General features: G+C 45.9%; 1 protein-coding gene across 2 annotated transcripts in view; it reads right to left on the reverse strand.

Moving 5' to 3' along the window:
• The window catches only part of PTAFR (platelet activating factor receptor), a 43,612-nt gene extending 23,930 nt beyond the window's left edge, over positions 1–19,682 (reverse strand). For both annotated transcript variants that reach the window (XM_006262971.4, XM_019489173.2), the window contains exon 1: positions 19,330–19,682. The gene's annotated coding sequence lies outside the window, so the exon portion shown is untranslated. The remainder of the gene's footprint in view (positions 1–19,329) is intronic.
• Between the last annotated feature and the right edge of the window lie 767 nt (positions 19,683–20,449).

Here is a 20,449-nt window from a genome sequence, read left to right on the forward strand (position 1 = left end):
GCACCCCCCCAACATTTTAGTTCCTCTTTTTATTTTCACAGTAATCATGATCTTTCAAAAACAGATGAAAAATCTTCTTCTGAGACTTCTCTAAAGTGTGTTCAAACAGTCCTGACTTTCTTATGCACAAGCCCCAAAGCACCAGCTTTGCAATTCTGAACTCTTGTGTTTACACATGGTTTTCTCAGGGTTCGCTGTTGTTTCCTGTGTCCTTTTGGCCTTCTGATCTTCAGGAGGAGCATCTCTGTGGCTTTGTGTTAGTGCTGTTAGAGGCCTTTGGTCTGGTTCCCATTCCTCTGGTGTCTCTAGGAACTAATTCTCCAAACCACTCCTTCCTTTTTTGAAAGTGTTGGGTGAGATCAATTAGGACATTGGCATCTCATCATCAAGAACTGGCTTTCAACAAAATGAAAACTTAACTTCATATAAATGTTACAAGTCCAAATGAAACCCCATGCTTTAAAGTGCTTAACAAATTTAAACCTCACAACCATACACCCAAAACTAGAAGAGCCCATGCTCAAAGCACACACGGAGTTTCAAACGTTTGATTACAGAAAATGAATCTCACTCTCATGCTCTCTCTCCTTTAAAAAATGTACCCCATGTCTTTACCCTGCAGTGAAAGCTACATGTTTGTTCTGAGTTTTCCATTCTCAGTGATTAATTCATTTTAAAGCAGGCTATTTCCATGAAAGTCTATACAAAATGTACTGCTTTTGCTAGTTCTATACTATATCCTGGCTAAGCTTTTCTCTGGAGCAGGAACTTATAATTTCTTGTCCCAATCAAGCTTTCAGTGTAGGGTACGAGAGGCTTATCCTCTTCATGGATCACTCCATACAAAGCAGAATTTGGGTCTTCAGAAAAATGCATGGTTTATAATTGCTATGCGCTGAGCTAAATTGTTTCTCAGTGAGGCACAGATGATCCATAGAGTACCCCAGTGCAATAATAGCTGGTAGAACACTTTCCACACACAGTTCAGTACAAGGTCCCCAAACTGTCGTGCTTATATCCTTATCTGTCCAGTACACGCTCATGCCTTCCTTCCCTTGGTGCGGCTAGGAGACGGGGACCTTTTGAAGACTGCATGGGATTTTTCAAGCAATATTTCAGTATGCCACAACAACAAACACGGATGAGAGATTTCATGATGCTTTTGTGTTCCTCATACACGACGGGACCTACTATTTCAATTCCTAGTTGTCTTCTAAAAAGCCAAAGAATCATTCATTACCTTCTCCTGAAACACTCTGTCATTAAGAGTTTCTCTTTTCCAATATCAGGGTCACAGGTCTAGTGATGTGCTTTCTGGTGTCATTAGAAAGGCTTCATGTAGCTGCAGAGGCATTTCAAAGGAAAAAGCCTAATTAGCCACCATTTAAGGAGTTCATAGCTAATTTCTACCCTGCTAGGATTTCTGCCAAAACCCTACCACCAACTCCCTTAAGGGCCCCACACCCACAGTTCAAGCCACTCACCAGTGCCTCCGCTCCCTCGGAGAGATCTTCTTCCTATTTGGCATCCAGCACAAGGTGCCCCTCTTGTCCAGAATCCTCAGCACCTGCTCTAAGAGTCTGGGTATCGGGCATCTTGGGCAACCCTTGGGTTAGGGGGCTACTCCTTAATCTCTCTCTCCTCAGAGCTATCCCTACAGTAGCATTTTCTTGCCAGGTATCTGGCAAGCCTTGGTGGTAAAGCAGGAACAAAGAGCCTTACCAGGGTAGTGTAAGAATCCATATTTGTCTCTGCCATGGTCCCTAGGCCTGTTTTGGGAGTCAGAGAATCTGTCTTGAGCACTGAATTCTCATCCATAGTGCTGCTGAGACATGCTGGAATACTGTCTGGGCTTCCATAGTATAAGAATCCATGTTTGCATCTGCCTGAATTAGCGTGGTCTCCAAAGACATGTGGCCTGCTTTAGAGGGTTTTCCAAGAGGATTTGTTGGGAAGCCAGACATTTCCAGTCTAGGTCCCACCTCTGTATTTGCTCCAGTTGGTTCAGTGCCAGTCTCAGGGAGGTCCCACGGCCTGGAAACCCCTGCCCATTGGTTGAGGGTGGTGGGGCAAGTTGTTAGAGGGGCCACAGCCCCTCGTTACCTGGTAGGGCATGCCAGTGTTTTGTGGCCTATGGAGGCAGAACTTCTGAGCCCCCGGGGCGGGCCATGAAGCAGGACTGTGTCCCAGTCAAGGGGCAGGCCTGCTGATGTGATGGAGCAGGGGACTCTGGGACCAACATGGTGGCAAAAAGGTGGATTTTAGGGCAGGGTGTGTGGACCTTCTGATGTCCCAGGCCATGTGATGGGGACAGGGGATTCCTGGACAAACATGGCAGGGAGGGGGTGTGATTTCTGATGTCACAGACCACATGCCAGGCTGGGACTTCAGTTTTGAAGGCTGCAAACCACCTCTCAAAAGGGGTACTTCTGGGGCAAGGGGTGGGACTTCTGGTTGGAGAAGTCATGGGTTAGGGATGTGACAGCTGGTCCAAAGATTGCAGCCAAGTGGCAGGGCACCTATCAGAGGGTGGGGCTTAACTGTTTGACAAGAGATGTATCCCTTACACTACTGTCTATAGCAGGGGTAGGCATCCCCCAGCACGTGTGGCAGTTGAAGGCATTTTGCTTGGCGCATGAGCCTCTGGGTGGATGGCAAGGAAGGTGCTGGGGCTACACAGCAACAGCAAGGATTGGGTTCCCCATCATCCACCTCTGGCACACCAACATCTTACAAGTTGTCATTGTGGGTGTTTTTGGCACTGTGCCCAAAAATGTTGCTGACCCCTGGTCTATAGTAATTTTCAGGTCCTTCTCTGTAATAATACAGCCTAACCAGTTATTTCATAGTCTGTATTCCTGAATGTAATAATTTTGTCCCAAGTGCAGGGCTTTGCACTTGTCTTTGTTGAATTTCATTTGATTAATTGAAGACCATTGTTCCAGGTCATTCTGGATCCTTGCCCTATCCTCCAGAATGTCTACAACTCCGCTCAACTTTATGTCATGCATGAATTTGCTAAGCATGCACTCAGTCACATTGTTCAAATCATTAATGAAGATATTAAACATTACTGGATGTAATGAAGACCCCTGGGGAAGCCTCACTTGATATCTCCTCGCAGCTAGGCACAATGATCTAGCCAGTTATGTACCCACTTTACAGTACCTTCATCTAGTCTGTATTTCCTTTAGCTTGTCAAAGAGAATGGTTTAGGAGACAATGTCAAAAGCCTTGTTAAATAAAAGTATATCACATCCCCCCCTTCACAGAACTTGTCACCTTATTGTAGAAGGAAATCAGGTTTGGTCAGGTATGATCTTGCTCTTGGTGTCTCCATGCTGGCTGTTCCCGATGACATTTTCTTTGCTAAGTGTTTCACAATAGATTCCTCAAGAACCTGCTCCATGATTTTTCCAGGTATCAATGTCAGGCTGACTGCCTTGTAATTTTCCAGATCCTCCTCCTCCCCTTTATCAAAGATAGGTACTGATTTTCTTCTATGATATGGTGACAGGTTCCGTGGATGGGGAGACAGCACTGGATGTGATATACCTTGATTTAGCAATGCTTTTGACATTAGTCTCCTGCAACATGTTCATTGACAAGCCAAGGAAAGAGACCAGATGAAAGCACTGTAAAGTGCATACATAACTGATTGAATCATTATGCTCAGTGTGTAGTCATGAAAGGCTCAATGTCTAGTTGGGAGAAGGTATCAACTGAAGTTCCCCAGGGGTTTTCACTGGGTCCAGTAATGTTTAATATCTTCACTTGCCCTTTTTCCAATCATCTGGGATCTCAACCAACCTCTGTGAGTTCAAGAGGATGGCTAATGGCTTTGAAATTACCTGAGACAATTCATTTAGTACCCCAAGTTGCATCCCAGTTGGCCTTGCCAACTTGTAACCATCTAACTCCTCTAAGTAATCCCCAACCTGTTCTGTCACTGCTATAGATTGTTTGTCTCTTTCCCTACCTTTGCTGCCAGCTGTACCCAATTTCAGTCTTCATGAATAAGGTCAACTACCAGACGTGAAAAAAGCATTAAAATAATTCAGCCTTCTCTGTCATCCATAATTTGAATGCCTTCTACATTTCATAAGGGATCTATAGTCTCTCTGGTTTTTTTCCTCTTGGCATACTTGGAGAATTCCTCTTATCTTTTATGTCCATTGCCAATTGCATCCCAGATCATGCTGTGACCTCCCCAACTTTCTCCCTGCATGCCCATGCAACATCCTAATTCTTCCCTAGGAACATGACCAAGTTTCCACTTTTTGTACAATTCCTGTTTGAGATTCAACTCATTGAAGAGACTGCTGTCTTTTCAGGCTGGTCGTCTCCTGTTGCACTTCTGTTTCTTCTGCTGCATTGGGCTAGGTTGCCTTTGCACCCCTAAAAGGGCCTCCTTTAAAGTACAGCCAGCTATCCTGGATGCCTTTCCCCCACCTCAGACTTGCCTTCCAGGGGATCCTTTTTACCAGTACCCTGAGTTTGTTGAAGTTTGCTTTTCTGAAGTCCAGCATCTTTCCAGCAATCTCCTCCTTGCCCTTAGGATTTTGGGGCACCTATATACGTGCATTAAGGCTGCTCTGACATGCTGTAATTACAGCGAGTCAGAGCAGGCTCGATTGAGTCTACTGGAGTGTGATAATTACCACTCTCCAACAGATTCCAGTGTCATGTGTATCACCATCCCCATGCTAAAAAATGTCAGCAGGGGCACTTTAACTAAAGTTCATTCAAGCTTTTAATTAGACTCTTTAACTTTGTTAATTAGAGCAACTCTTTGGAGACAGCTGGGGGGGGGGTGCTTTAATTAGAGCAGCTCCGAGAGCTGCTGTAATTTAAAGCACCCACCCCTGTCTCCAGGAGCATGTGTATAAATACCCTCGCTGTTTAACGAGGAGGCAGAGCTATGCTCTGAGCATCAGTGCCTGGCAGCATCAGGCTGTCAGTAGATGAGGACTGAAGCATTGGAAACTTCCATTTTTTATGGTCCTTTGACAGTGTACTACACAATTACTTACTAAAGAAAAATAAAATTTGGGAGATCAGGATTCCTGAATTTTTCCTTGCTGATAAGATTGTAGAGCAGCAACCAATTAGAGGAAGGAAGGAGATGCACATTTCTGGCAAGTCTTTTACGAATGGCAGTATGACAGAGTGGATGAGATCTGAGGTCTAGCCTCATGGCTGCTTGAAAAGGACCCTTTGCAAGCACTCAGTTCACTGATAGGAAAATTGAGGGCATTATATTGTTTTCGGAGAGTATGAGGTCTTGCTCAACAGTTTAGGAAAGACAAAATTAGCAGATGCTGCAGTGAGTAAATATGAAACCAGAATATTTGGCTTCTAGGTCAGTGCACTTCCTCTCAGCTTCAGGGTACTTTGAGCAGCAGTTTCCGTCTCATGCATAAATATCAATTAAAAAAAACCTGTTTAACTTACTGTAATTACAACAGTTAAACAATTAATCAGTATGGCAACCCCTGGCTTGGCCCACATGGGGTTGCTCTGACCCAGCCTGCAGGGTGCTCCTTCCCGAGCTGGCACCAGCGGGGTACTTCCAGCCCCCTAAAGTGAGGAAGGAACTCAGAGGTTCCCTGGGGCCATGGCTCCCCAGGGCTCTACCTTATGATATGCCAGGCAGGTGAGTGGGTCCTCTCTGGGCCTGGGTGCAGATTGGGCCATGGGGAGGAAGGAGATGCGCCATGGGGCTTAGCTGCAAGGCTGAGGGAGCTGTCCCATGTTCCCTTACCTCCCACCTTGCCCCTGCCAGACCCCTGCAGCTGCCATGGGTCTGGGCCTGTGACTTCCACGCTCCACAGAGAGGGAGCTGAGCTGCTTTCTTTGTAGACAGCAGAGTAGCAGGGAGGGAAAGGGGGAAAAATACCTAACAGCTAGCCTCCAAGGACCCCATTGCAGCCGCTTGTAGCCTCCCCACTGATGGCCATAAGCAGCCTGGGCTCTGGGAAGGGCAGCAAAGGCTTGCCCAGAGCCTGGGCTAGGCTGCTCATGGCAGGTGGTGAGGAGGCTGCAGGTGGCTGCATGGGATCTGGGAAGCCTAGCTATAGGAAAGCTAGGCTCTTCCTCTCCCCTTCCCTCCCCTCCTCTCCTCCTCACTGCTCTCTCCCTCCCTCTTGGCTGCCCTGCTGCCTTTCAGTTCCCGCTGGGGCACTGTGCAGCTTTCCTTCCCTGCCCCACTGCACCCTGCTCCATGCTAAATGATCACTGTTAATCTGAAACTGGTTATTACTGGGCTTACCAATTAAACAATTAATTGTTTAACCATTTACATCCCCAATTCCTTTCCTCACTATTGGTACTATGTGCTGTACCTCTGTAGTGTGCTATTGTTGGCTGACAAGCAGGATACTCTGACAGTCCAGAGCACCAGACCTGTGGGGAGGCAGAAATTGTCCTTGTGTGAACTCCTCTCCCCCTCTCCTCCTCCCCGCTCCCCCCCCCCCCAAAAAAACCCCCCAAAACCTTGGGAAACTGAATTGGGAACAATATTCCTGTCTCGCTTTGTATAGCAAGTCTGAGCAATGCTCTGGATCTGCACTCATTTGAAGCAGGAAGCAAAGATCAGTTGCCTGCTTTCCTTAACTTCCATCCCATTCCAACAGCGCACTAGGCAGCAACACATTCTCCTGTGGTAGGGCTGTGCAAGACTGCTGCTGTGACTCCACCAATGATGGAGTAGACGTTCACCATCCCAGCCTCTGCTGACTCCCACCAGAGATGTTCTGGGGACCAAGGAAGGTTTGGGGAAATCTGTGCTACCCAAATCTATTTGAATAGATTTAAATAAATCTATATAACATTAATATTGGAATTCAAATAGTAGATAAATAATGACATGATACAGGTACAGCAAATACTTTTTTAAATATTTGAACTAGAAAGAGATTAATCTTAATATTTACTAAATCTTAAATTCTTAAAAGGCTTTAACAGGTGGCTAGCATTCTTGGACAAGAGCTTTTTTTTTAATCTAGCTTTAAAAGTTTCAGAAGTAGCAATTCATCTGAAAACCTGGAGAGCAAAGATTGAGGTGAACCTAGATTTTTGTACTTGAATACCTGGCCCAACTCCAAATGCTAGCTAGATAAAGCTAGAAAAAATATGAAAATGCATCTGCCAGGTTATTTAATCATTAATATTAATACAAACTCCAAGTTGTCTGCTTACGTGCATCTTGCTTTTTGTCAAGCAAAACTTTTCAACTATTTTATATAAGTTGTATGGGCCCTAAACCAGATCTAGCTTGTATAAATCCACTAAATGACTATAAGTGACCCTGAGCTAACGTCTCATACCCTTTCTCATCTTCTGAACTATTCTTGTCTATGACATTTTCTCACCTACTTATTTCCCTTTCCTGTTCATCTTGCCTAAATTCTGGTCAAATAGATGCAAGCAAATACTATACTGTGTCACCATTAAGCAGATTAGAGCCTACTGCACAATGTGTAAATCCTCTTGACTCTGTATGTAGTGTTTTTACCCTTGTTTAGCATTTTCCCCTATTATTAAGGACTCCAGTTGTGTTGCACTTCTACAACAAGCAAATTTTGAACCAGTAGCAAAGTTTGCATTGCTCAGCTTTTCACTTGTGTCAGAATAAAATGTATTTGTGGTCTAAAAAGCTTCATTGTTCACTTTGTGCAGGAAATGTGGCATTCATCTGACAGGCTGCCATGCAGTGGCTCAATTAATTCAAGCCCAGGTAGACCAAATCACCTCCTTTACCAGCAACTGTACGTGCCACAAGCACAGCAGGAAAAGTTTAATGGAGGAAAAAAATGGTCATCTAATGCTAACAACAACTATGGACAATGTCAGAAAAGCAGACACCTATACCAGCTGAGCACCCACAGGCCCTCTCTGCCAAAGGAAGCAAACCTATCCTTATAAGTTATTTGCTGTCAAGCTTTGGAAGCTCTTGGATTATTTTTGGGGTTTTTTTTCTGTACCCTCTCATTTTTCAACATCCTCTTGAAAACATCAAAACCAGGACTGTAACCAGTATTCCAGTACTGGTTTCAATGCCACGTATAGAGGTAAATTCACCCAATATCTCCGATTCATTATTTCCTTGTTTACATACCCATAGGTCTCATTAACCCTTCTCAGGTGTGGAAAGTGCACTCATGTACCAGTGTCCCTCTGCTTCAAAATGGCAGTGGGGGCACTTGAACTAAAGCTTGTTCAATGAGCTTTAGTTCAAGCTCTGGCAGACTTGATCAAGTCCGCTCTGATGTAATGTACTTGCAGCACGTTGAAGCAGCCTCCATGCTTGTGTACAGGCACCCTGAGACATTAAATAGAAATCCATAGCGTCAAAAGCATTCTGACCTGTTGTGGTCTTTCTAAGCCCTTTGCAACAGAAGAACTGCTTTAGTATTTTTCTATAGTCAAAAAAGGACTGAAATTAGTTTTTGAAATAGGGTGCCACTAAATTATGGAGTGGGGTGCCTTGGGTCTAAAAGGTTGAGAACTCTTGCACTAGGAGCACTGGAGAAGGGATTTGATGATGCTTTACTTGTGGCCTCAGGGGAGGATCTGGGGGGGATGGGACAATGTGGTTACTCCTCTGTTCTGTTGTGTAGCAAGCTCACCAGACTTAAAGTCTTCCCTCTGGTCTTGGGCCAACTGGGCCCCCGAGGGACTGGGCTGTGGTATATGGAATGTACCTTTTTAAAGGGCCTGCAGGGCAATGGTCCAGTTTTCCCTGATGCCCTGAGCGTGGTGGCTCTCCTTGCAGGATGCGAGTGTGTGTGCTATTGTATCCTGTTTCCTAACAAAGACAAAGCTGTTTATCATCCCAGCTGCCTCTGCTGAATGCTGGCTGGAGGACAGAACCCCAGGGGCACGGAGGTCTGAGTGAGTGCCCCATCCTGGTAACCCAATGGCCTACAGTAAACTCTATATGGTGTCAGAAGTGAGCTGTCTCTTGGTGGAGTCACCAGCAGCCTGATTAAGGGGGTTACAGCTTTCACCTGCAACTAAAGAAATAAATAAATAAAAATGGAGCATTTCAAACCTCTGCCAGCATTATCCTTTACTGGAAATCTTGGGGAGAATTGGAGGAGATGGGAACAGAAGCTCCGATTTATACCTTGCAGTCAAAGGCCGAGGAAGAGGCAAGGGATTCTAAAATTGCAGTCATACTTCACTGAATTGGGCATAAAGCCCCAGAAATTTACAACAACATGCCAGGGGTGTTTGTAGACCCTAATAACAAAACCCTTACAGAGGTGCTTGCAGCATTCAAGAGCTATTGTGAACCCAGAAAAAACCCTGTTTTTTTTTAAAGGTATCTAAATTGCCAGAACGGATACAGTGGGGCTGCAGGCATAGATGATTTTGTTTACAGAGTTCAGAAATAGAGCACAGCATTGTGAATGTGGATAAACTGAGGATGTTATGTTGAGGGACAAAACTGTCGTCAGCATAACTGACTGCAAACTCAAGGAAAGGCTTCCCTTCCTCACCCTGGCACAGGCTGTAGATATCTGCAGGACAAAGGTGCTCTCAAGTGCCCTGGCTCTTGTAGGTCTGCTTCTGCAGACTTAACATACAGTTGAGCAAAAGCAAAACTACCAAAACAACCCCCCAGTGAAGTTTGCTCCACAGGAGAGCCATTAAGCTGCTACGTTTACAAAAGGTGTGGAAGGACACACAAGCCTAGATCCTGCCAAGGAGTCAGTATCCTACAGATGGCCAATGTCAGCAAAGCAGCACTCACAAACCTTTGACAACCTGAACACCTGGTATAGCAGTTATGATTGCTGAATTGCCAGTCTATTTTAAGTTAGATAGTGGAGTGAAAGCAAACGCTATTCCGGTAGATGTAGCAAAGGTCTTGCAAAGGCAAAGTACGCAACACTCAAGCTCATATTATGTTGGTTGCATTTGGCGGTGCATGCGTCAAACCAAAAGGTGCAATCATTGCATGCTGCAAATCTGATGCTAACGAATCCAATTTAACTTTGTATATAACAGACACTAGTGACCCACCAAGACTTGGTAGGGTGGCATGCACCACCTTAGACCTTATCAGACAAGTCCATGGAATGGCCCTGACAGTACCTACAACCAAGGCAGACCTTCTCAAATTATACATGGACGTTTTCAAAGGTTTGGGCCAGTTTCCCGGTACCCACCACATCTATGTCAACCCAGTGGTACCACCAGTTGTGCATGGGTACAGAAAAATTTCCTATGCGACTGAAGGGAATTTGAAGACCACTCTCGAATGACGGCAGCTATGGGAGTCGTTATGAAGGTGACTAAGGCCACACCCTGGGTCAATAGTTTTGTGAGCACACAAAAAAAAGATGATTCACTACAACTCTGCCCAGGTCAGGGGTGGGCAAAATGCGGCCCAGGGGCCGGATGCGACCCACCAGGCCATTCTATCTGGCTTGCAGGGCCCCTAAAAAATTTAGAAAATGAATATTAATCTGCCCTGGGCTGCCTGTCATGCGGTCCTTGATGGCTTGCCAAAACTCAGTAAGTGGCCCTCTGCCCAAAATAATTGCCCGCTCCTGGTCTCGACCCATGAGACCTCAACAAGGCAGTGTTGAGGCAGCACTTTTCTATTCCCGCTGTAGAAGACATGCATAAGAGTTTGTCAGGTAAAAAGCTGTTCACCATTCTTGATGAAAAGGATGGCTACTGGCAAGTCAAATTGGACAAGGAGTCAGCAGCGCTGTGTGCCTTTAACACCCCAGGGGGATGATTTCACTTCAATCGCCTTCCCTTTGGTATTAAGTTGGCTAACAAACTATTCCAGCAGAAGAATCGTGAGTGCTTTGGTGACATTCTGGGAATCCACATAATCTTGGATGACATACTCATTGCGGCAGCTACCAAAGAGGAGCATGACACTATCCTGAAACAAGTCCTGGAGAGAGCACGTCTGAAAGGAGTAAAGTTAATAAGGATGAAATACAGTTTTTAGTCGATAGCATTAGGTATATAGGCCATATCTTCTCAAAAGATGTGTCAAACCAGACTATGACAAAGTAGAAGCCATCAACAGGATGTCCCCTCCCACAGACAAAAAGGGCTTTCAGAGACTCTTCGGAAACATTCAGTACTTTGCGCAATACTTTCCACATGATTCAAGCTTGACGGCCCTGCTGAAAGCACTTCTCAGGAATGACGTAATCTGGCAATGGGGACCTGAGCATCAGAAAGCCCTGGATAAACTCAAGCAAACCATCACAAGGACACCTCTGCTCAGGTACTTTAACCCAGCAGAGAAGCTGAAAATCCAAGCTGATGTGTCCAAAGATGGCCTGGGAGTGTGTCTGTTTCAGCAGAAGCAACCAATTGCATATGCTTTGAGGGCTCTAACACAACCTGAGAGACATTACATGCAGATTGAAAAAGAACTTCTGGCAATTTGTCTTTGCCATGACGAAGTCCCACCAACATGTGTATGGCACCCAGGTAAGGGTCCAGTCAGACCACAAACTCCTGGAAGCAATTTTTGCGAAGCCCGAAGGACAGGCTCCAGCATGGCTATAGAGGATGCTGTTGCAGCTCCAAAAACATGACATCCAGATTCTCAATACCAAAGGCAAAGACATGTTAGTGCCTGACACACTTTCTAGAGCCACAATGCTTGCCTCCTCCCCTGAACCTGATCTTTTCCACTCAGAAAAGGTGGTTCATGCCCTGACTGCAATGGAGCCACTCAGTGGCCAGTTACTCCAGCAGTTACAGGAGCACACAAAGGCTGACACGGAACTACACGCACTTCGAGCCCGGCATCTTAATAGATGGCCGAGCAGGCAAAAACAAATTAGACCTGAGCTAAAGCCTTACTGGTCTCTCAGACCAAACCTGGATTCAGGATGATTTGCTCATGATTGGGCTAAAAATAATCATTCCACACGGTGTGAGGACCAACATGCTGACATTGCTTCACTCGCCCCATCAAGGCATACAAAGGTCGATGGCACGAGCGTGCCAAATCATGTATTGGCCTATGATGAATGCCCACATCGAGCAATGGATTACAAATTGCACACCTTGTCAAGAGCTCAGAACCTATGATCGCACACGAGAGCCCAGACCTGCCTTAGCTAAAACTGGCAGCAGACATTTTTAACCTACAGGGACAATCTTATTTGATAATAGTCTACTATTACTCCAAGCACACTGAATTTTTGCACCTGCCAGACAAAACGGCTGGCATAGTAGTAGCCAAAATGAAGTCTGTGTTTGCTCACCATGTCATACCTAAAGAAATTGTTTGTGATCGCATGCTATTTGCTGTCACAACCCAAGGCTGTGATTTTTGTTTGTGTGTGCTTCGGCACTGCTGAATTATTTTCCCGCCATTTGTAGCTTTCTTTGCAGGGTGCATTCCTCAAGTTGCAAGAGAAATGCACGGTGCAAAGGAGTTCCCGCCACTCGTATGTAAATTTATTCCCCGCTATTGGCTAGTTCTAAATTATTCCCACGTGGCGGCTAGTGATTGGCTTGCTAGCCGTATAAGAGGTTTGAGCGGTTTCCGCCCAAGTTGAAGAGGACTCCACATCGATCTCGTGGGGACTCTGGGTACACGGCAGGGTAATAGAAACCCTGTGTGAGACTCAGAGGAGTTTGGCGGCCTGATCCACCGCCCACCTCTTCCCGTCTTCGTGCGGTAACCTTTCTTAAGACGTATCTATGAGTTTTCTGTTTTGTGGCATGCTTGTCGAGGACATCCAGAGCTCTGTTTCCGTGGAGCCTAGCAAACTCCACGTGATTGTTCGTGTTGTTTTTGTTTGTAACCGCAACTTAAACGAAGCTTTCCTGCCTGCACCGCGACGATCTACGGTGTAAGTAAAATAATCTTTAAATCAACCGTTAAACGTCTGTGCCTAATTCTAGCGTGCCGCCTGCTTTCCCCGACCCAGCGTGTCCGGGCTGCTGGCCACAACCCACGGCACGAAAAAAGGGCCCCGGATCGCTCCCGGCCCGCACATTTGCAAGCCACATAATGAAACAATTTGCAATTTGACTGGGGCATAACCATCACCCACTCTAGTCCGGGTTATCCACAACTAGTGGTCAGGCTGAATGTACAGTTCAGACCAACAAATCAATGTTTAGGAAGATGTTGCAGGATGGCTCAGATCTACACCTGGCTTTACTCAATCTCCAGAACATGCCTATTACGGGTCTTGAGTATGCTCCAGCACAACTTCTGATGGGGAGACTTTTGCACAGTACCCTTCCTGCTATAACGGTGGTGCTGACACCTAGACTACCATTGAATGCCTCCCACAAGTTGTGGAAACTTCAAAGGTGCCAAAAGAAGCACTATGACCTTACAGTTACATTCTTGCCACCTCTACGAGATGGGGAGAAAGTAAGGGTGCAAACAAATACAGGTTGGATACCAGCTTCCATTATCACAAAAAGGGATGAACCGCGTTCCTACGTGGTAAAACCCCGCTGCAGTAATGTCTACAGGAGAAACAGAAGACACTTAAGAAAGGATTACTCATCAGTACCAGCAGAACGTGTTGATGCACCTCAAGAGACAGCAACAGAACAAACATCAGAAGTAAAACCAGACCACCAAAAGCAAGAGTTTCATTACATTTCAGAGAATCCACCAGTACCCAGAGACGCCTGATGACACCATGCAAACTAAGAGTGGATGTGTGGTGAAACTGCCTATGAAGCACAAGGACTATGTAATGGATTAGCAGTAAAGGCTAGACCCCATCGGTGAACCAAGTGCTAGCAACCTCTGTCTCCATGATCCCAAAATGTTCCAAGTTAAAGTAGCTACTGATGAACATTCAACTACAGGCAGTCCTTGACTTGCAACGTTTTGAGTTGCGACATTTCGCACTTACAACATTTATAAATTGACACCGTTTCAACTTTCTGACCAGAGTTTCAACTTTTTTACAACGATTGATCCGACACCACGCCATGCCAGTGAACAAGTTTGCTGCATCGCCCACTCCCTGGAGAACACCTGTCCAAACTTCCTTGGACACTTTCTTTAAGAAAATAGCCAAAACTCCAGAAAAACCTGCAGCCAAGACTCCAGCTAAGAACCCTTCAAAAAGTCCACCAAAGTCGCCTCAAAGAAGTCTTTCCAAATCAATATGACTGCTATTTACAATATAAATACATTAATGTAGCTATATTACTCATCTATAATTGATTGAGTACAAAATTCTGGGTTATTTTTGGTGAAAATAGGGTATCAGGCCTTGGTTCAGGAACCAATCCCCCATTTGTAACATTGTTTCCTATGGGAAAATCGATTCCAAGTTGCAATGTTTTGACTTAATAGGCAGTTTTCAGGAACCAATTGTGTTGTAAGTCTGAGGACTGCCTGTACTTAAGAGGAAGCTCCCAGAGTAAAGAAGGGGGATGTGGTATACGGAATGAAACTTTAAAGGGCCTGTGGTGGAACGGTCCTGTTTTTTCCCCCTGATGCCCTGTGGATGCGGTTTGTTGGTGTGTGGTGGCTCTCCCTGCAAGCTGTGAGTGCATGTGCTATAGTATCCTGTTTCCTAACAAAGACAAAGCTGTTTATCATCCCACCTGTCTCTACTGAATGCTGGCTGGAGGGCAGAACCCCAGAGCCATAGAGGTCTGAGCGAGTGCCCCATCCCTGGAACCTAATGGCCTAGAGCATAAACATTATATGGGCAAGGAGTAGACGCGGAGAGGGGGGATCTGCCTGCTATTGCTGCTGTCCCCAACCCAGGTGGAAGGGAGACCCCAAAGCTGCTCCTGCCCCAACTCCAGTCATGGGAGGGAACAGTGGCATCAGCAGGTGGGTCCCCCTTCCTGCCCCTGCAACTGCCCCTCACCATCCAGGGGCTCCAGTTATATCTCACCCCCACCCCCAGGGTCTGAGCTGCAATGGGGTCACATCTACCACACAGACACCTCTTTTCAAATTCCTAGATCTGCCTATGGCTTGGTGGTTAGAGGCTTGCACTGGGTAAACAGAGGCAAATCCTCAGGGCAAACCTGCCTACCTCCCATGTCACCATTTGCAGTAAGGACTGAGCTAGCCTCTCCCAGCTCTGTGCACATGCTTCACTGCTTCCACAGCCTGCAGTAGCACCCCCAGAATGACGTGTCTGGAACTAACTCTTAGAATAAGTGCATCCTTTCACCTTCTGCCTGCACTGGGGGAGACTGGCAGCCCCAGGGCTGGGTGTCCTGAAAAGGAAACAAAACATGGGTGTTCCCCATCCTCGAGTACTGTAACCAGAGGAAGTTGCTCTTCCTCTTCCCCTAAGTTCTGCCACCTACTTCTCCCTGCTGTCTTCTTCCCTACCCTGCCAGGAAACACATCTCCATCAGGCCTGAGCTTTTCTTCTGGCTGGATTCTCAGCTCTTGGCACTCACTGAGCCAGCACTTGAATGCTGAAGGACTAGAGGGGTTCCTCTGATCCAGGATGGCAGGCCTCTGCTCTGATATTAATTAATGAAAAGTGAAACAAAAAATGAGGATGCTGTAAAATCACTAGATTTCCAAATATAATGATAACTATGAACATTTCCTGTGCATGTAAGATATGCATGGAGTCTGTATATTAATCTACTTCTAATAATTATCTTTGTGATTTTCTGCCTATTAATCAGTGCAATTTGAAAGTCAGTTTTAGTAGCAGTAGTTTACTTACAGCTTTTGCTAAAACAATATGGTAAAATGAACAGTAAAAGTCATATATAATAAAATAACATTTAGATCATTTAGAATTTTTGCTAAAAGTTAATCCATTATACCAGTTTACACAATATTAAAACAGAATATAGCACATGATGGTATAAAAAGATAAAATGAAGAAGTGGACAGTGAAACACCACAGAGGAATGGTTTATGATTTTGGCCCTTATTCTTTTTGCAAGTAATGCAAACACACCTAAGGAATATATGATGAGCTCTGAATTCTTAGCAAGAACCCAGGTTGTTTTTCCTTCGTTACACCAGTATTTAGTTTCTCATTAATAGAGCAATCCATTTGCCTCAAAAAACAAACAAGACCACAAATAGTGATTTAAGTCATCCATCTTTCTTCCCACAAGAACATATTCTTTCTTTATATGGCATCTAAAATTGCCTGCCCATGCTGGTAGACAAGTGCAGGTCTCAGTGGAGTGAATCTCAGTCTAGTAATGGCTTCTTGTTGTTTATAGTTTTGTACCACAAACAGGTAGGTTTCTAAGCCAAAGGAATGCTTTATTCATCTTAAAAAAGGGAATTTGAGAAAGTCTTACTGCCAGAATATCTGTATGCATGCTGGTATCTTTAATTCTTAAAATGTCTGTCTTGTTTTAAATATAAATGAAAAACTGCGTCAGTAACTCTCATTACATTTCCCAGGCCACTTATCTGGAGAAGAATATAGATGTTTTTTAACCACGCAAACGAAGGAAATCAGTCTATTACTGGAAGCAATAAATCATCCCATTCCTTACTTGCAACTAATTCCAAACAACGAATAAAGCCAAGTCTCAGTTCTTTGTGTGCAGCCTCATCAAGCAAACTGACACTCCAAGTGGCATAAGAGAATGGGTGATCTAACAGAGATGCAGATCCTAATCTCCACAGAAGATTCTTGGGAGTGACTTTGGAACTGCACATACTCCATCCTGCTCTGGGCTGAGAATTAAATGCATCTCAGCAACAAGGGGAAAGCTCCTCACTATCCCAAGCACTACTACAGGACTGAATTTACCAAACAGCAAAGTTCTAAGCATATGCAAGGAAGCCTGGAGCTGAGGGAGGAGGGGGTCTCAGGACCCCAATAAAGATTGCCATAGATTGGAACATGAAGAATGGGTTGGTACCACTTCTCTGCCTCTAACAGGGGATTCTTCTCCATCATCTTTGCTGAAAGTAGCACCTAGCATAGGATTGAAGAGCATGTTTGGAAATCTTGGCCTGTTGTGCCAAATAGTCTGCGGAAGGAACTGGTGAGGAACTTGCCCCTAATCCTATGAACTCTCCAGCCCCAGGCAAGCTTATATTGTTAGCCACCAATATCAGCACATTTAGAACATCTCAGCTACTGAATACCAAGGGGTAAACTGCTGAGCAGGTATTTCCCCCTGCACCCTACAACTGTGGGCTTTCTTGCAGTCCAAGGTGGAGGTTTTGTTGAAGTGTCTTGTTCAAATATTAATATCATGTCACAGATTTGATACAGTATGCTAGAAACCACGCTAAGGAGCTACATCTCCAAGGGCATCCCTGCTCCATGCCCTTTTTGCTGGATCTGACTGGTTCAGGGGTTGGGATGACCAGGCAGTGGCTGGAGTGAGAAGTCTTAATAACTGGTGCCAGAGATATAACTAACAAGTTTGGTGCCCTGGGCAAAATTTCCCGGGGCGGGGAGATGGGGGTCCTGAGGGATGAGGAGGGTCTTACTTGACCCAAGGACTCAAAACCCCTGTTGCTCCTGCTGGATCCCCACACCTAGCTCCTATTGCTGGGTGGCACAGAGCTGCTTCTGCCCTGTGCACGTGCTCCACTCCTGCAGCTGGGTGGTGAGGGCTGTTCTAGCTTGGCTTTTACAGCTGGGCAATGCAGGGCTGCTTCTGATACAGCACAGACTCTGCCTTCACCTGTAAGTCTGCACCTGGGGCAGGTACTCCTCTCAGCCCCCTCCCCCCCAGTCATGTTACTGATTGCTGCAGGGAATTCTGGAATAACAAACTTAATACTAACTCTTTGGCCCCCTGAATTTTATGCTTGGCTGTCTTAGGCTGTTTCCTGAATCTCCAGTGCCACCCCCTTTTCTGCCATATGAGCTACTCTCAACACTTTGGATGGAAATTGTTGGTTCTCGATTGCCAGGGACATCTGATGACAGTGGGTCAGTACAGACCCTGACTCCCTGCTGGAAAGAACAGTGCTCCTGTGGAAAACAACGGCTTTCTTTTTGGTAGGGAAACTAGCTCTTAGCTCTAAGTTCAGTGCTCTCACACACAATGCACTTTGCTGGGTGAAGAATAGGTGATAAAACCTTTAAGACCACAGTTACCTACATCAGCTCCATACAAGCATACTGTGGCACTTGGCTTCTTTAGTAGTGAGCTTCAGCCTGCTTACATACCTTCCCCACTGCACTTGGGACTGAAAGTTTGTTCTATAAACCCAAATAGCAAGGACCCACAAAGTACTAGCCCTTGCTTCTCAGCAACTTTGCCTCATGTTCAAAATACCGTAGCAAACCAAGCAGCAACTGACTGACAAAACAGCAATCCAGTCTCACCCCTTCATGGAAGCACAGCAGCAGGCCTTTTCTCACCAAAGGCCCAGGTATGGGGTTGATCCCTACAAGGCAGGCTGAGGGTTAAATCACACAGGTTTTTGTGGGACCAAGCAAGGAATGAACCCCAAAGCAGAGGCAATTTATGGTGAGACTCTTTTAGCCCAAAGGCTCCAGCACTTCAAATCCTTAGTATCACACAGGTAGACTGGCTTGGCCCCAGCCACTTACAGCTTTCTGAGCCAAACCTGGGGCTCCCAAGATGGTGCACTTTTCATGATACAGGGTATGGCATTCAGCACCAGTGCTCATTTGCTGTCTGCCTTAACAGGCAGTCTGTGTTGCACAGAGAACAGTAACTAAAGGCGGAGAGGAAGGATCATCTAGTAGTGAGGAAACTAGCCAGGGTCATAAAGACATGATCTGCCACTGACTCTCTGTGTGACCTTGGGCAGGTCATTTAATATCTCTGAGCTTTAGTTTCACATCCACACAATGGGGACAACAAGCCTGCCCTGCCCCCTAGTATGCCGTAGTCTCACATGACACTAGACTGAGAACTCGGGAGGCCAGCGGTGAATGTGTGTCAAACAGCCTCAGCAGAAGGGTGGCATGTCTGAACGTGCCTTGGCTGAATGTGGCAGGAAGTCCTAATCCTTCCACTAATTTCTGACCTGGCTTGTGAGCAGGCACCCATACAGGCAGATTGGGAGACACCTTGATTGCCTCCAGCTGAAGGGCAGGGCAGAGCAATTATGAGGGCAGGTGGAAAGGCAGAGAAACAACACAGCACTCCGTGAAGACTCAGGCAGCAAGTTGTGGGGAGCACTGACAGCCCTGGCTATCTGCTGAGCATCCTAGGGACAGATCCCTTGTGGCCAGATGCAGAAGGAGATCTCAGGGCCTGTCTCTGTGAAGCCACTAGATGCCCAGGTCAGGTTGTGTTCCAGGCACACAGAGGAAGCAGAGGGGTCTAGAAGCAGCTTTGTATGGCAGTAGCTTGGAGGTCAGTACAGAGCTGGCTGCTGAGAGAACATACAGGAAAAGGCCTTCTTACCTTGGAAGAACAGAGCAGCTGAACACTGGGAGCCTGGTCCACTGGGGACCCTTCAACAGGACAGCCTCCAAGGTGTCCCTGGGAATGAAGTCTGCTTTCTCTCTGCTCAGAACGCTCTCCTGGCAAGAAGTGAGCAGGAGAGAGAGCTGGAAAGGGGAAGGGACAGTGGATTCACAGGTGTTTACGTCACTTTCCTTTTAGTACTTGCAATGTTTCCAAGATGTGTATTCTCGGAGCCCCACCCAGATCAGATTTCAGGGATTACACGTAATGAATCAGGGAATTTGGCAATAATTCCTACAACTGTTCAGTCTTTCCAGCAATTGTTAAGGAATGCAGAAACTGCTGCGGAGCTGAGTCGCCCCCCCCCACCCCCCCGGCAAAGAGGTTGTGCAAAGACAGGGCATAAATAGCATTTTTCAGATTAGACACTGGATGCGTACTGTAGTTGTTATTTGTATTTACTAGCTGAACTGCAGTCATACCTCCAGGAGAGGGCTAAAGGGCAAAGCTCCATCAGCAGGGCACTATGCATGTTCGTAACAAAGTCTGACCTGCTCTGGAAAGTCTTAAGTAGTGTACTGTAGAGCCAACCAAGCTATCATTATTAACATGTCACAATTATGATCAGTAGCAACAGGGACCAAAGAACTAACTAGAGCACAGCCACACCCCAAGTACTTGACCCAGTATGGATCTGAGGACAAGTCACTTCTCTGGGCCTCCCCTTTCCCTTCCATAGATTAGGGTTAAGGAGAGTCCCTTGCTGTAAGGGGTAGCAGCAAAAGATGACTCACTGCTGTCTGTAGGAGCCTTTGGGATACTGCCTCCAGAAAAGCAAAGGATTGAAAGAGCTTTTGAAGCTGGAATCCTGAGACACGACCAGATTGCTAGTTACTAGCCTGCAGATGGATTCCTGGTTTCTGTTAGTTACTTTTCTTCACATACTTGTGTCTAGTGTGATTGACATTGTTTGTCCTACCCCGTCTCATTGGATCACCTTGCCATAACAGCTGGGCAGTCTATGAAGCATGCACACATCCTAGCTCATAGGATCCATTCAGCTGTGCTGAGGCAGGACTTCTTTTCTTAGTCATGAACATATTCTGCTCTGGGGTCA

Source organism: Alligator mississippiensis, chromosome 6, assembly GCF_030867095.1.
Source record: "Alligator mississippiensis isolate rAllMis1 chromosome 6, rAllMis1, whole genome shotgun sequence".
NCBI classification, from domain to species: Eukaryota; Metazoa; Chordata; order Crocodylia; family Alligatoridae; genus Alligator; species Alligator mississippiensis.